Raw genomic sequence first — 16,697 nt, 5'->3', positions numbered from 1 at the left:
ATCCCGACCCCACTGCTCCAAATTGGGATCCCACTTCTCCCAATCCCCTTCCAGCCCCATCTCAGCCTGGCAGCTGTGGAATTGAGTAAGCTTGGTGTGGGACTGAGTTTTTCTGAGGTGGGAACAAGCCATTCTGAGATGGGATTGAGCCCTTTTGGGGTAAGGTTGAGTTGTTCTCAGTGGGATTTCAGTGGTTTTGAGGTGACAGATGGATTTCCCTTGGCTTCTGGAATGCAAAATAAGAGAGAGGAGGAAAAAATTAGGGCCAAAAAAAAAGGATAAGCAGCAATGTCTCTTCTCGACATGGATCACAGGGAATGTGGGTCACCAGGGCTCTGCCCAACGTGGGACCTCCAGTGGGGGATGGAGTTGGAGCAGAGCACGAAGCTCTTCCTGCACTGGGGGCACTCACAGGGCTTCCCTTAGCAGTGCCTCAGTTGGTGTTGGGTCATGTGGGACCTCTGTGAAAAGCTCTTCCCACACTGGGGACACTCGTAGGGCCTCTCCCCAGTGTGGATGCGCAGGTGGGTGGTGAGGGCAGATTTCCACTTGAAGCCCTTCCTGCAGTCAGGACAGCGGAAGGGCCTCTCCTCTGTGTGAATACGCTGGTGCAGGAGGAGATGGGAGCTGGTGGGAAACCTCTTGCTGCATTTATCACACTCATAAGGCCTCTCCCCAGTGTGGGTCCTCTTGTGGCAGATCAGGTCCCAGCTCTGTATGAAGCTCTTCCCACATACATCACACTCGTGGGGCCTCTCCCCGCTGTGGATGCGCCTGTGGTTGATGAGGGTGGAGTTTTTCCTGAAGCCCTTCCCACAGTCAGGGGCAGCGGAAGGGCCTCTCCTCTATGTGTGTCTGCTGATGTTCAAGGAGCTGAGAGCTGGTCAGAAACCCCTCCCCACACTCGGAACACTTGTAGGGCCTCTCCCCAGTGTGGATCCTCTGGTGTATGGTCAGGTAACTACGGTACAGGAAGCACTTCCCACATTCTCCACACTTGTATGGCCGTTCCCCAGTGTGGATCTTCTGGTGCTGGGTTAGGCTGGAGCTCTCTCTGAACCTCTTCCCACATTCTCCACACTCATGGGGCCTCTCCCCAGTGTGGATCCTCTGGTGTCTGATCAGGTGGGAGCTCTCCCTGAAGCTCTTCCCACATTCCCCACACTCGTAGGGCCGTTCGTCTGTGTGAATCCTCTGGTGGCGAAGCAGGTCGCACCGCCAGCTGAAGCTCTTTGCACACTCAAAGCACTTGTGGGGCTTCTCCCCATCATGAAGCTGCTCATGGACCACCAGGTCTGAGCTCTGGCTCCATCTCTGGTCGCCTTCCTGGCACAGGGTGGCTCTTTCCTCCTCAGATCCTCGTGAGCTGCTTTTGCAGTCTCTTCTCACAAGGGATCGCCAGGACTTTTCCTCCCCGTTGGATTCCTGCACCGTGGAGCCGCTCAAAACGGCCTCTTCCACGAGGATCTGCCGTGGGGATTTGTCCTCCCTGGTCTCCATGCTCAGCTCCTTGTCTGGGGGAGGAAGGACAAGGAGAGGATGGGATTTGCCTCCGTGCCAGAGGGAAGGGGAAGGAGATCCCCTCAGTGCGTCCCCGGCAGGACGGCGTCGGCTGCGGGGTTGTCCTGCAGCCGGGGGCCGTGCTGGGCTGGGAGATGGAGCAGGAGAGAGGGGGAAAGGGGCACTGACTTCCTCCTCACCTGCCTGGCTGTCCTGGGGCATCTTCCTCTTCCTCACAGCCTCCTCCTCCATCCTGCAAAGGTTTGGGAATTGGAAATCCTGTCTGGGGGGAGAACAAGGGATGAGCACGTTGAGTTTGAAGGTCTCTCTGCCCAAGACCATCTCTAGAAGTCACCGGGCATCTGGGGTCCATAAAAAACAGGCAATTGGGAGTGAGTGGATCTACACTGGGGGCAACTGGGAGTCACTGGGAACATGCTGAGATGGACTGGGAGTATTTTCGAGGCATCTAGGATAACACTGTGAGAACAACTGGAACTTTGATGGGGGAAATTGGGATCACACTGGGATCACAGTGGGAACAGCTGGGTCCATGCTGGGAAGAACTGGGATCACACTGAGGGTGATGGGAATCATACCGGGATTGACTGGGAGTGGCTGTGAGCAACTGGAATCATGCTGAGAGCAACTGGGATGAGGTGGGAGTGACTGGGAGCATGCAAGGGGTGACTGGGACATACTGGGAGAGACAGGGGGTCACTGGAATCATACTGGAGGCTACTGGGGTCATGCTGGCATTGACAGGGAGCAACTGGGAATCACACTGGGAGCCACTGGCATCACACTGGGAGTGACTGGAATTAGACTGCAAGTGACTGGAATCATACTGGGAGTGACTGGAATAGTACTGGATGAGACTGGGATCATACTGGAGTCAGACTGGGAGAGACTGGAAAGGTGCTGGCCATGATTGGAACCATACTGGGGGTGACTGGGTGCAATGGATCATACTGGGAGTGACTGAGATTTTAGCGTGACTCACTGGGATCATACTGGAAGTGACTGGAACCATACTGGGAGTGACTACGGGTCCCACTGGGATCATCCTGGGAGCCACTGGGATTACAGAGGTTGTGACTGGATCCTCACTGGGGGTTACTGGGAGCTGCTGGGCCCATGATAGCAGGAAAATGTGAACACACTGGGAGCAACTGGGATCAACTGGAAGGTACTGGAACCATGCTGAGGGGACTGAGATCACAACTGGGATCATACTGGGAGCGACTGGGAGTAACTGGGAAAGAATGGCATCATTCTCAGGTAACTAGAGCCTTACTGGGGCAACTGGGAGTGACTGGGAATGACTATGAGCATGCTGAGGGCAACTGGGATATACTGGGAGGGTCTGGAACCATACTGGGGGGACTGGAACAACACTGGGAACAGCCAGGATCATGCTGGGAATGACTGGGACCACACTACAGGAAACTGGGAGTGACTGGATCTACACTGGGGGCAACTGGGCATGACTGGGACCATGCTGAGAGGGACTGGGACTATTCCAGGGGAAACTGGGATCATACTGGGATCACAGTGGGAACAGCTGCAGCCATGCTGGGGAGAACTGGGATCACACTGAGGGTGATGGGAATCATACTGGGATTGACTGGGAGTGGCTGTGAGCAACTGGAATCATGCTGAGTGTGGAGTCCCTGCAGCCCCTTGCCATAATACCTAGGGCCTGGCCTTGGCAGGACAGATCATAGAGTCACCTGCCCAGCCTGAGACAGAGAACTTCCCAATGGGGCTCTGGACACGATGGTTTGCCTCAGTTTCTCCCCTCCCTGATTCCCCTGGCCCTTTGGTTTCTCCTTTCCTCTGTGTCTCCATTGGTTTGGGGTTCCCGGGGACTGGCCCCGTTTTCCCTACAGGACACTGACCTTTCCTGCCCTTTGCTCTGCCCCCGTGCCTCAAGGTCTTTGGCTGCTGAAGCTCACACTTGAGCTGGAGACCGGCACACGTGCTCCCCTTTCCAATCTGGATTCCCCTTGGGCTTCTGGAAATAAACCTGGCTGGAACTGATCCAGTGCAAAGGCCTTCTGGCCTCTCCTTGCTGAGCTGCCCACGTGGCGTGTGTGCATGTGTGAGCTTGACTGCTTCGCCTGAGCTTCCCCAAGCGGCCTTTCCACCGCAGAGGCTTATCGGCTCTGGGCTTCAGCTCCACTCCCAAAAACCACAACGCAACACGCTTTGGCCGAAAATTACCCAAATGGGCCTAAAATCTCCAGGACCTGGACTGAGACCCAGACCAAGATCAGCACCAGAACCGGCACCAGCACCAAGACTCAGACCGACACCGAATCCGAGACCGGCACCGACAGCGGCGCTGCTCTGGGACGGGCACCGAGACCAAGACTGGGACCAGAACTGACACCAGAACTGAGAGCGGCACCGCTGCAGGACCGGGACCAGGACCGGAACCAGTACACCGGAACTGAGACCGGCGCCACAGAGGCACCGGGACCGGGACTGAGACCAAGACCGTAACTGACACCAGAACTGGCACTGGGACCAAGACTGAGACCAAGACCGGCACCGGAACCAGCACCGAGACTGGCACCGCTCCGGGACTGGGACCCAGACTGAGATTGGCACTGGGAGCACTCCGGGACCAAGACTGACACCGCTACCGGCACTGGGACCTGGACTGCGCTGAGATCAAGACTGAGACCGGGACTGAAGCCAGCAAAGAAGGGCTCAAAAGTCACCAAAAACACCCCTCAAGAGACCAAAAAGTGGCAGAAAACGGCCCTAAAATGATCAAAAGCTGACTAGAAATGTACCCAAAATTACAAAAAATGGCTCAAAATGACACAAAATGGCCCCAAAAGTGACCAAAAATCCCCTCAAATGTACCTAAAATGGCACAAAATTGCCACAAATTACCCAATATATGACAGAAAATGCCACAGAAGTGGCCAAAAATGGCCCAAAAGTGACCAAAATTGACTCAAAAGTGACAGGAAATGCCTGAAAACGCTGCAGAATGGAGGAAAGCCCGGAGGGACACAGAATTCCAAAAACTCAAATAGCCCAAAATTGCATCAGAAAAGCAAAATTAAAAAAAAAAAAAACTGAAGAAAAGCATCAAAGTGGCTAAAAAAAGATAAAAACCTTGAAAATTCCTCCAAAAATGCCAATAATATTCCCCAAATTTCAAAATATTCTGCAAACCCAACAAAAAACACCCAGAAAATGAGAAAAAAGAGAAAACAAAAAACCAGAACACCCCAAACAAATCCTTGAAATGCACAGAAATATATTAAAAAATCCCCCCCAAAATCCCCCAAATACGCTGACTGCCCGGAATTCCCAAAATCCCTGAAAATTGCCGGAATTTCTTATACTTGCTCTTAATGAAGGGCTGCAGCAGGTAGGACTTGCCAGTGCTGGCGCTGCCAATCACCAAGAACTTGAAGAGGAAATCTGGCAAAAAAATTCCCACATTTGGACCCAAATTGCCAAGATTTCCTATATTTGGAAATAAATTTCCCCAAATTTCCCATGTTTGGACACAAAATTTCCCCAAAAACCTCTCTAGAGATCTCAAAATTCCCACGCTTGGACCTGAAATTCCCCAAGTTTCTGCATTTGCCCCAACATTCAAAAAACTTCCCGATAAAAAACCTAAAATTGCCCCATTTGGACCCCAAGAATTCCGCATACAGAACCCAAAATTCCCAAAAACTTCCCTTGAAGGAGACCAGAATTTCCCTGTAGAGATGCTGAGACCCGCCAGACCCGCCCTGGACCCTTTATTGGCTCCCCCAAACCCCTATAGAGCCTCTATAGAACCCCGAGACTGCCCCAAATCCCCTATAGGGACTCCCAGAGCCCCTAGAGACACCCCCAGATCCCCCACAGGGGCACCCAGGACCCCTGGACCCTCTACAGATCCCCCAGAGATCCCCTATAGCGCCCTCAGAGCCTCTCTGGAGACCCCTAGACCCCCCCAAATCCCCCATAGGGACCCACAGACACCCCCAGACCTTCCCGGAACCACTAGAGGCTCCCCCAGACCCCCATAGATCCCCAATAGACCCCTCAAACCCACAAAGCCCCTAGAGAGACCCCCCGACCCCATTTAGGGACACCCCGAGCCCCTTTACGGACTCCTCTGGATCCTCTAGAGACACCCCCAGACCCCTGGAGAGCCGCTAACTCCCTTAGGGACACCCCCAGACCCCCCAAATCCCCTAGAGAGACCCCCAGATCCACTCAGACCCCTCAGGATCCCCGAGAGATCCCCCATTGCCCCACCGTAGGTCTCAGACACGCGGGAGCCCCGTCGGGGACCAGGAGCAAAGATGGCGGCACTCCGGGGAAGCAACTTCCGAGCAGTCTGCGCATGCGCCGGAGACAACGCGCCAGCAGATAGGCGGGGCTCAAGGGAGAAGAGAGCTGCGGCCAATGAAAGGGCAGGGAAGGAATGAAATGAGGCGGGCTCAGGGAAAGCGCAGGGCCTGGCAGGGGAAAGGGGCGGGGTCAAGGAAAGGGCGGGAAGGAGGAGGAGAGTGGGCGTGGCCAAGGGGACGCGCCCTCCTACAAGGGCTCGCTTTGCCCTAAAATCACCCAAAAGGGTCTGAAATCTCCGGCACCGAGACCGAGATCAGCACCAGAACCGACACCAGCACCAAGACTGAGACCGACACCGGAACCGAGACCGGCACCGCTCTGGCACCGGCACTGGGACCGAGACCGAGACCAAAACCGGCACCAGAACCGGTGCAGGGACCAAGACTGACACCAAGAGCGACACTGGGACCGGCACCGGGAATGCTTTGGAACCGGCACCGGCGGCGGGAGCGCTCCAGGACTGCTCCAGGACTGCGGCCAGAACCGAGACCGGGAGCACCCCAGGACTGAGACCAAGAGCGGCACCGGAAACCAGCACCGAGACTGGAACTGCTCCGGGACCGAGACTGAGATTGGCACTGGGAGCACTCCGGGACCAAGACCGGCACCGCCTCCGGTACCGGGAACGCTCCGAGACCGAGTCCGAGACCGAGACTGAGACCAGGAGTGGAACGGGAACCGGCACCGGCACCAAGAATGGCACCGCTCCGGGATCGAGATCGACACCGGGACCGGAATCAGCACCGGGAGCGCTCCGGGACTGAGACTTGAGACTGGAGGCGGCACCGGGACGGGGATCGGACCCCGAATCGCTCCGGGATTGGCTCCAGGATCGCTCCGGGACCGCCGCGTTCGCTCCGGGCAGTTTTGGCCGCACACCCGGGCGGGACTGGGAGGGAGCCCTGGGCCGGGCGGGACCGCCTCGGTTCGCGTCGTTCCGCTGCAGCCATCCCGCTCCATATGATCCCAGTTTGTATGATCCCAGTCTCTGTGGTTCTGATCCATGCGCTGCCAGCCTGTGAAATCCCAGTCCGTGTGATCCCAGTGTGTACAATCCCAGCCTACAAGGTGCCAGTCCGCATGATCCCAGTCTGTCTGGTCCTGCATGGCACACACTCCAGGGGTGCCAGTCTCGGTGCCAGGCCCGGTTTCAGTCCCGGCCTCAGTCTCGGTCTCGGATCAGTGCCGGTCCCAGTGTCGGTACCACTGCCTGTCTTGGTCCCGGAGTGCTCTCAGTGCCAATCTCATTCTCGGTCCCAGTACCAGAGCGGTGCCAGTCTCGGTGCTGGTTCCGGTGCCGGTCTTGGTCTCAGTCTTGGTCCCAGTTCCAGTTCTGTTGCCGGTTTCAGTCTTGGTCTCGGTCTCAGTCCCGGTGCCTGTGCAGTGCCGGTCTCAGTTCTGTCGTTGGTTCTGGTCCTAGTGTTGATCCGGCTCCCGGAGCAGTGTCGGTGTCGGTTCTGGTGTCGGTTCTGGTCCCAGTGTTGGTCTCAGTGCCGGTCCCAGAGCAGTGCCGCTCTTGGTGCCAGGCTCGGATCCGGTGTCAGTCTGAGTCTTGGTGCTGGTGCCGGTTCTGGTGCTGATCTTGGTCTCTGTCTCGGTTGTGGTCACGGAGATTTTAGGCCAGTTTGGGTGATTTTAGGCAAAACTGGGGACGCTTACGGTGGATTTTAGGCACCTTTGATTGATTTTTGGCCAAATCTGGTGGATTTTAGGGTGGATTTTAGATCATTTTCGATTACTTTAGTCCCATTTGGTTGATTTTAGGCAAAATCTGGTGGGGTTTAGTCCAATTTGGGTGATTTTTGCATAAGCAAGGCAGTTTTAGGATGTATTTTAGATAGTTTTAGATGAATTGAAGCCTATTTGCCTGAGGTTTAGACCCATTGGGGTGATTTTAGGCCAAATCTGGTGGGTTTTACAGGGGACTTTAGGTCCCTTTGGGTGATTTTAAGCTAAACCAGGTATTTTCAGGGTGGATTTTATGACCTTTGGTGAGATTGAAGTGTGATTTGAGGGCATTTTTGTGTGGGTTTTTGTGAAAAGAGCATATTATATGGCTCTATGCAAGATATTTACTATATGTATTATGTTGTATTGATTAGTAATGTTGTATTAATATTTTGATAGTATGGTAAATGTAGTTTTTTAGTTAAAATGTAGTTTTTATATACCAACCATAGGAAAATGTAAATCTTTCAGAGAAAAAAAATTTATGACTTCCTTATCAGAAGAGACCAAGTTCTCCTGCCTTACTCAGACCCAAAAAGACACCACAGAGATTAAGGGGAAAAAAGTGACACTAACCAGAGAGAATTCTTTGTTTGAATGGAATTTATGCATCAAGTATGAAATGTATGAATATTCAACAGGCTATTGCTTTTAAGAGATATTCCTTTGTTAACGGGGTCCTTCTTCAGAGCTTTTTGCTCGGGAAGGCACCCAGACATCTGTTACTTTGTTTTTATTGTCTTGTATTGTCCTAACCCTAATTGTTCAATTTCTTTATTACCCTAATTCGATTTCTATAACCATTTTTATTACTATTAAACTTTCAAAATTTTAAAACAAGTGATTGGCGTTTTTCACAACCCTGACCTCAAATCCAGCCCCAGTTCCAGACCCTTCCTAAAGCCGCAGCCCTAAACCCAAGGCCACGTTTAACGCTGACCTTACACCCAGCCCCGATTCCATGAATGTGCCTCCTGAGGGGAACTTTGGGCCCTGAGTTGAGCTCAGGGACCTTGAGCTGAGGCTCAGGTGACACCATTGTCCAGTGATCCCAGGTCTAGGGAGAAGGAAGCAAGGCTGAGGGAGAAGAATGAATGCAAAAAGCCAAGCCCAGAGCTGTGCTGAGAATCATCCCTGGATTTTTCTACTTAATCTCTCTGCCACTCTTTTGCTTCCCCCCCACCCTTTTTCGGGGCTCTCCGACTATCACAGATCTGAGGAGGCCCAGGGAGGATCACTCTCCCTCTTATCACTCTTCCTCTCTGTCCTCTTCCCTTAAATGTGGGGGGTCGGATGGTCCCTGTCTCCCTCCATTCATTGGGGTGACCTCCTGAGAATCCCCTGGCGTGAGAGGGACAGAGGCACCGGGTGCTCTCCGTCCTCCTCAGCTTACTGAGGGGGGCCAGGTTCATCTCCATCCTCCACTCTGGGGGGTCAGGTCATGTCTGTCCTCCTCGTCCCCAATGGATGGGGGCTGGGTCGTTTCTGTTCGTGCTGTCCTTGGCCATGGGCTGGAGGAGGTCTCTGGAGCGGAGTTTCTGGTGGGGTCTCCGCACCTTTGTTTTTGCCCTTGGCTAGGATCAAGGTATATGGTGGGGATGAGGGGATCAGCTCATCTCTGCCCTCCTCTCCTCGCTGCTGCTCCTCCGCTATGGAAGGGGCGGGTGGTGTGTGTCCTCATTTTCTGTGGGAATTTGGGGCATCAGCTCATGTCTGTCCTTCTCCCCGCAGTGAATGGGGGCTGGGCTGTCTCCATTTGTGCTTCCCTTCGTGTGGGCTGGAGGTGGTCTCTGTGCAGCGGAGTTTCTGCAAGCGCAGCAGTCAGCACCCGAGAGAATGGGAGACCCGGCCGGCGCTGCCGGCACCCGGGACTGCGGGACATCACATCCTGCCAGCTTTCAGGGAAATGGCTTAAATCATGGAGCGTGACAACTTCCCCGGACATGCTTTGTAAAACAGAAGGTTTAATAAAGGAAAATAGTAAACATAAACAGAAAAATAAAATGCAAGTCAACCACAGTGCAGAGACCATCCTGACACTGTTACGGCAGTCCCAAAAAAGCTCTTTGGTTCTTTTGTGTAATCCCTTTAGTACTTAATAGTCTAGGTGGGTTCCACTGGCATATTGCCAGTAAGGAAAGGTACAAACTTTGAAGGACAGTGACAAGGTCCAACAGGTGCTTCTCTCTTGGCATTGAGCCAATTACAAAGAGAAATACACAGAACTTTCTAGTTTGGTTTCCTTATGTTTCAGGTCAACTGAAACCCTTTTCCTTATCCAGAAATGCTGACTCGGGAGTGGGGGGTGCATGACTACAAGAGGGGACCCTGACAATATCCCAAAATGCTGTTGCTGCCCCGCACCATGTGGCCTCAGGCAGAGCCGAGTGGGGCGGGTGGTCGGGGCCGGGGAGACCCTTCCTAGCGGCGTGCCCCCTCTCAGCCCAGCCTCTGCGAAAGCGCAGCAGCAGCGACAGAGACGGCAAGAGAGGGGAGCGTGCGAAGCCTCAGGCAACTACAAAGCAGAACAGAAGCGGCACCGCGTTCCCTGCCTCCCCCACCACAGCAAAATTCACCCGGTAAAGCGTGGCCAACATCTTGTAAGCTGGGAAAGCCCTACCAGCCACTGCCACCGCTCCTACAACAGCCCCAACTCCCGTCTGCTGCGGGCCCTCGTACGCTGATACTGTACTAGAGAAAAACCTAACTACACGTGATATGGAGGATGTTTATGAATATAAAAATACAAGATTTTAGAAGCAGCTTTTGGTGATTTTGTAGAAGTAGAGAAACAGCTTGTACTGAGAACACATAGAAGATTCGCTATTAAGCCTGGTTGTTAGGTAGTTACTAGAGTAGAAGTCATACAGGTAAGATGTATAATGTTGAAACTCAGCAAAGCGGGACCTAGGGATTTGTCACAAATAGACAAAGCAGAACTTTGTGGCTTGAATCCAGCAAAATCAAGCTCCTAATCATTGGCAAGAACAAAGTGACCTGAAAAAGAGCCAAACCTCCACTGTGCCTGCCCAGAAGCGAAGATCAACCTGAGGAAGACATCGGCCTTCCTCCCAAGAGCCCAGCTCAGGAGCACCAGGAGCTGTGACAGCTAATTAGAATACAAAGCGAGAGAAGGCGGGGAATGGGCGGGTGGGGAGGTGTGGGTTTGTGGGATCAATGTGTATTTAAACCTGGACCTTGCTCTGACCAGGTACGCACGGTTTGGAGGAGACATCCCCCCGTGTGTCCCAGCTGGACAGAAAACATACCTGCTGTACAATTTCTAATTGTAAAGTCCTTATTCTACGCTTCCCACGAGTAACCCCATCCTGAGGGGCCCCGAGCAGCGCCGCGCCCCCCACACCGGGACCGGAGAGCAGAGCATGGGCAGGATGGCCGCGGGGAGCGGCGGGCGTCCCTCCCAGCCACGCCTGCCACAGCCCACTGCCCCTGGGAATGCAGATGATCAACAGTCAGAAAAAACCCAGAAAGGACTCACCACAAAATTATGCTTTCAACAATCGGACACAACAAATAGTCACCATTAAAACAAATATCCATTCTAATACTGTTTTTAAATACTCTCAACAGTTTAGTCCTAACAATAGTAAACTCTCTTCTTTTCAGGTGTGCATTGAAGTTACCATATAATGCTATGTGATATTTAAAATTTTGGTTTAATTTGATAATTTCTTCTGTTTGAAATTCATAATCATTTACATGCTGTTTTTACCCTCCAAAGAAAAAGGCAAGCATCAAGATATTTATTTTTCTCTTCCAAAAATCCTACCATTTCAGTTACAGCATTTCAACAGAGCATTTTCATGCTAAAAATTACTAACAGCCACCTTTCAGATTTCACTCATGCCAACTCCTCTTAAAGTCAACAGCAAATTTCTAAAATGAAAAGCAAGTCACTTGCACTAACTGATTTGGCTAACAGGAGTTAAACCTTCTTTCCTCTCAGATAAACATGAAAAGCCTCATCCAGAAGAGGCTCTTCAAGCCCTCACTGTGATAAAGAGGCCCTTCAGCAGCAGCAGACCCTGAGTGATGGTAAAACATATGGGCAGTTTAAAGTTTCACCTGATTCCTTTTGCTCCAAAACACACATTTTGTTCCTGTTCTAATTGTTCAACAAAGAAAGGTGAAAAGGTGTGGGGTGGGTGTACACCCCCCTCAAGAGTCTTGGCTGCTCTCATGTTCTTCTGTTTTTCTAAGTAAAAGATTGTCAGTAGGAAGACAATTTACCCACCACCTTATGTAAACTCCAGGATCCAAACCTTTGGGAGACATCAGAGGCAGAAAGATGTGTGTTTTGATTGAAATGGTTTTAAGTGAAATTGTTTACTGTTTTCTAGTGTTAAGTTGGAACTTGTAACTTCTGAGCAATTAACCTGTGACATGCTAGCCTGGCAAATTGTGATATTGGTGGATTTCACCCAACACCTCCTGGACGTGGATGCTGCAGCTCCAACAATACATGAGACGCATCACTGGCTAGGGAAACTGTCCTGGGGCGACTGTGTATCCCCCAATTGTCTGTTGGGTGCAGGGGGGGAGGGCAAGCGTGGTTTGTTTTTCCCCAGGAAAACTCTGCTCATCGGAGTGACCTTGAAGCGGGGGAGTTGGAACACGGCAAGACGAAAGAAGCTCTGTTGTTTTTTTCCCCAGCAGTTAGTTAATTTAGTGCTAGCGTAGTTAGACGCTGTAGAATAGCTGAAGCTTTTTGCCTTTTTTTTCTTTTTATTTTTTCCTTTTTTTTTCTTTTTCTTTTTTCCTTTTTTTTTCTTTTTCTTTTTTCCTTTTTCTTTTCCTTCCTTTTTTCTTTTTTGCCCTCTCCTTGGAACTGTTCCAACCTCTCCGGACTAAGGACCTGGGGAAGCACCGGGGGCCTCCACAGGGGACCCACCCCACCAAGACCAGCCCTGCACATCTCCTTTTCTCCCAGCGCCAGTGGAGACGGAGCGGTGGAGCACAGTGAAGACCCTCAAGAGGAGACTTTCTTAAAGTTTGTTATCCCTCCGTAAGCGGCACGAAGCTCTTGTCATCGGGTATTGTGCTGGGAGTGCTTTGCCTGTTTAACAAACAGGTTTTTTCCACATCTCTCTGCGGAAGTCTTTTCCCGAACCGGTTGGGGGAGGGGAGGGGACCCCATGGGAGGATTTCTCCCAAAATCTGCCTGAAACCACCACAGAAATTAAGTTTATCAAAGTGAGTAAAAAGCCCCATTCAAATTAAATTCATACTGTCTTTGTCATCCTACCTGCAAGGCACCTGCAAGAAGGATGACGAAGAACACTTACTTTTTTAATTATAACTGAAAGAGTGGTTTGTCGTAGCTCATCTATTAGCTAGACAAGATAAATCTGGTCCTAGCAGACCCAACTCGGCTGACCTGGCTTGTTCCAGAAGTCCCAAGGTGAATGGGAGAGGTCATGCAGACACCTCAACCAGTCACAGGCAGTGCAGAGAGCAGACATATCGCTGGTCAAGGAGCTGGGCAGGGCTGAGACCCAGACCTACGAGTGTCTGGAACCGGCAGTTTTGAACCTCCTGTATAAGGCATTTCTGAACAATAAAATGTGCTGTTTGTCTCATGATCAAGAGGTCTTGAGTCATGGTTTCTGTCACCCTACCCAAAACCTCCTCACATTACAGTGGGATTCAGCCCTTTTGGGTTAAAATTGAGTTGTTCAGAGCGGGATTTGAGTGGTTTTGAGGTGACAGATTGATCCCTCCTGGCTTTTGGAGTGCAAAGAGATGGAGAACACTGCATCAAATCCCCCAAGAAGACACAAATCCTGCAGAATATGGCCCCAAATGCTAAATTCCCCCTCAAATAACAGTGTAATGGTGGGATCTAGACATGTGTTACCCTGGTTTTTCTGAGTTTTTTAAAGCCTTTTGAATTTCATAAATGGAGTCAGATCTTTTTAGTTACTGTAGAATATTAGAGCAGTTTTCTACCTTTTCCCACAGATGTAACATAAACAAATCCTTTGTTCTTCATTCTCTGTACTTTGTTTACATATTTCTAACCTGAAAACAAGTGTAACTGACAATTGGTCTGGCCACTGAGGCTGAGGGGTGAAAACCCCAAAAAGCCAATCTTCTGCTAGACCCACAAATGTATAAAAAGTAAGAAATAAACAAAGGGGGCTCTCCGCCTATCTCAGCTGTGAGCTGGATCAGAAGGACCTCTGCCCTGCGACAATCTCTTGTCTGTGTGTGACTGCTTTGTGTGTCTTGGTGACACCAGGGTAAGCCAGACCACATGATATCCAGTACGCAACAATGTAGGCACTTAAGAGCTGTTGTTCCTTTTGCTCTCAATGCCCTCGTGCCTTGGGCACCAAATTATGTCTCGGTTTGAAAAGACAGGTATCTGCTAGAGAGAGGCGGGGCCCCTCTAGGAATGGGGAATTCCAATCCCTTCCGTCCATGTTATTATAATCTGGAAGATTAAAAACCAAACCAAATCAAACCAAACCAAACCAAACTAAAAAAAAAAAACCACCCTTTTCAGTCAGAGCTATGGGGAAAGGAATAACAGTCCTTTACTAGTAAATACAACAGGACAGACAAACAACAGCAATTATACTAATAATAAAACAGAACCAAGAACCAACCCTGAGGGGCTTTGTCTCACAAGTCCCGGGCAGTCTGATCTCTTGGGACCCCAAGAGCACCAAGCCAAAATGGTGAAAAACTCGGGGCTGATGGCTGGAAATGGTGGGTTGTCCCCAGCAGGCAGGGGGGTGTCCCGGCAGGCAAAGTGAGCAGTGCTGAAGAAGGCACGGTGGCTGGACCCGGGCTGACCAAATCCAGCAGAGCAGGTGAAGAGCTGTGAACTCCAGGGGCACTCCAGGAGATGAAATGGACTGGACTCCTCCGCCAGCCGTGGACTACATGCAACTGGCCGTCGCTCGACCGTCCTCCCTGGAAAAAAACAAGCAGCCAAAAAACCCCAACACCCTGCACCCCCGGGAGCCTTTCCCTCCCCCCCTAAACTAAGTGATCTACACCTTTTGTACGGGGCAAGCACCGTTTTAAGAATCCATACTTAGTCTCCTAGCAACTTATGGGGGAAAAATTCCACATGAAAACTTAACTCCCAACAGATGACAAGAAGTGCAGGGAAAGGGATGGAAGCCTGCCAAATTAATCTTCACTGAAGTCTTGAAAATAGAGAACTAAGACTAACAAACACTCAGGAATATAGGTATGACAGGAAAGAGTGCGAATGGAAAAAATCAAGAAAATTTGGTAAAGAATGGATTGAGTCCAAGTGGACTGAGATGAAATGAGGGGCAGTGAAGAAGACCAACAATTGCCAAATGTATTCCAATTTAAAGGCTGAAATCGGGCAAGAAAGGTAAATCAAAGAAGGAGAGGAAAAGGAATTGAAGACATGCAAGCTTAAAATGAAAAAGTGAAAATTTTGAAAGCACGTGAAATGCAAAGAGTGAATGGGATGACAAGAAGTCCAGGGAAAGGGACAGAAATCTGCCCAATTAATCTTCACTGAAATTGCAAGATTTCATCCCGTCTTCCTTAAGGAAAATCTTCTTTTAGGGAAAGGGAATGAAATGTTGAAAACAGAGAACAACATCAAACACTCAGGAAAGGAGATATGATGAAAAACAGTGCGAATGAAAACAATCGAGAAAATATGGAACCAGAGGGATTGAGACCAAATGGACTGAGATGAAATGAGAGGCAGTGAAACAGACCAACACTTGTCAAAAGTACGCCAATTCAAATGCTGCAATCAGACAAGAGAGGGAAATAAAAGGAGAGGAAAAGAGATTGAAGACATGCAAGCTAAAAATGAAAAAGGGAAAATTTTGAAAGCACGTGAAAAGCAAAGAGTGAATGGGATGACAAGAATTGCAGGGAAAAGGACGGAAGCCTGCCAAATTAATCTTCACTGAAGACTTGAAAATAGAGAACTAAGACTAACAGACACTCAGGAATATAAATATGACAAGAAAGAGTGCGAATGGAAACAACCGAGAAAATCTGGTAACAAATAGATTGAGACCAAATGGACTGAGATGAAATGAGAGGCAGTGAAGAAGACCAACACTTGCCAAAAATGTTCCAATTCAAATGCTGAAATCAGGCAAGAAAGGGAAATAAAATACGGAGAGGAAAAGGAATTGAGGACATGCAAGATTAAAATAATAAAGTAAAAATTTTGAAAGCTCGTGAAATGCAAAGAGTAAATGGGATGACAAGAAGGGCAGGGAAAGGGATAGAAGCCTGCCCAATTAATCTTCACTGAAGTCTTGAAAATAGAGAACTAAGACTAACAAACACTCAGGAATATAGATATGACAAGAAAGAGTGCAAATGGAAACAACTGAGAAAACTTGGTAAAGAATGGATTGAGACCAAATTGTTACAGTGTATTACTTTGGTTAATATTGTGTTTCATTTGCGTTTTAATGTTTCCATGGTTTTCCTTAGAAACTAGATCACATGGTTTGTCCATGCTCAGCTGTGCCCATCCCCTGCACTGGAATGTAACCCAGCTCTGCTCTACTCTCACTTTATCCCTGATCAGGCAGTGGCGTGTCCCTGCCTCTGGGCCCGGCCCCCTGGGGAAAAAGCCCCAGCATGGGCAGGGTCTTGAGAGATCTGGCTCTGGCGTGGACGGGAATAGAGCTAAAACTAGCTCCTGGGCAAATAAAGCAATATTTTCCCTCCCGGACAAAGAGCAGGCTCTTTCCTTTTGCCATAGGTGGTCATTTGGTCATATAAAGGGACACAATAATTGGCGCTTTTACGTGGGCTCAAAGCCACAAGGGGTTCCCAAAAAGCTGGAAGAACCACTCGGGCAACACATGGCCAAGGAATGGCATGCAGGTACGTGAGTCACGAAATGTAGCTGACCAACGCAGAGACAGACCTGTCAGGATTGGTGTTTGCTGTGAAGTCTCCAAAACACAGGATTCCACAGGCAGGGCTGCAGTTTTCTCCTTTGGACTCAAAAATCCCATTGGAATGCTGCGAAGAAGCCCTTGACCGGCAAGCTGCTCCCAGAGAGAGCGACCACATGTTCATGGAAAGCTGATCCTGGGATC

The 16,697-nt window shown here is 50.2% G+C and overlaps 2 pseudogenes; one reads left to right on the top strand and one right to left on the bottom strand.

Moving 5' to 3' along the window:
* Nucleotides 1–16,697, top strand: part of LOC120764662 (uncharacterized) — a 263,621-nt pseudogene that overhangs the window by 80,708 nt on the left and 166,216 nt on the right.
* Nucleotides 35–16,697, bottom strand: part of LOC120764663 (zinc finger protein 850-like) — an 88,179-nt pseudogene continuing 71,516 nt past the window's right edge.

This window comes from Hirundo rustica, chromosome 34, assembly GCF_015227805.2.
Source record: "Hirundo rustica isolate bHirRus1 chromosome 34, bHirRus1.pri.v3, whole genome shotgun sequence".
Lineage (NCBI taxonomy): Eukaryota > Metazoa > Chordata > Aves > Passeriformes > Hirundinidae > Hirundo > Hirundo rustica.
The sequence above is the reverse complement of the archived record's forward strand: the minus strand, read 5'-3'. Positions and strand labels throughout refer to the sequence as shown.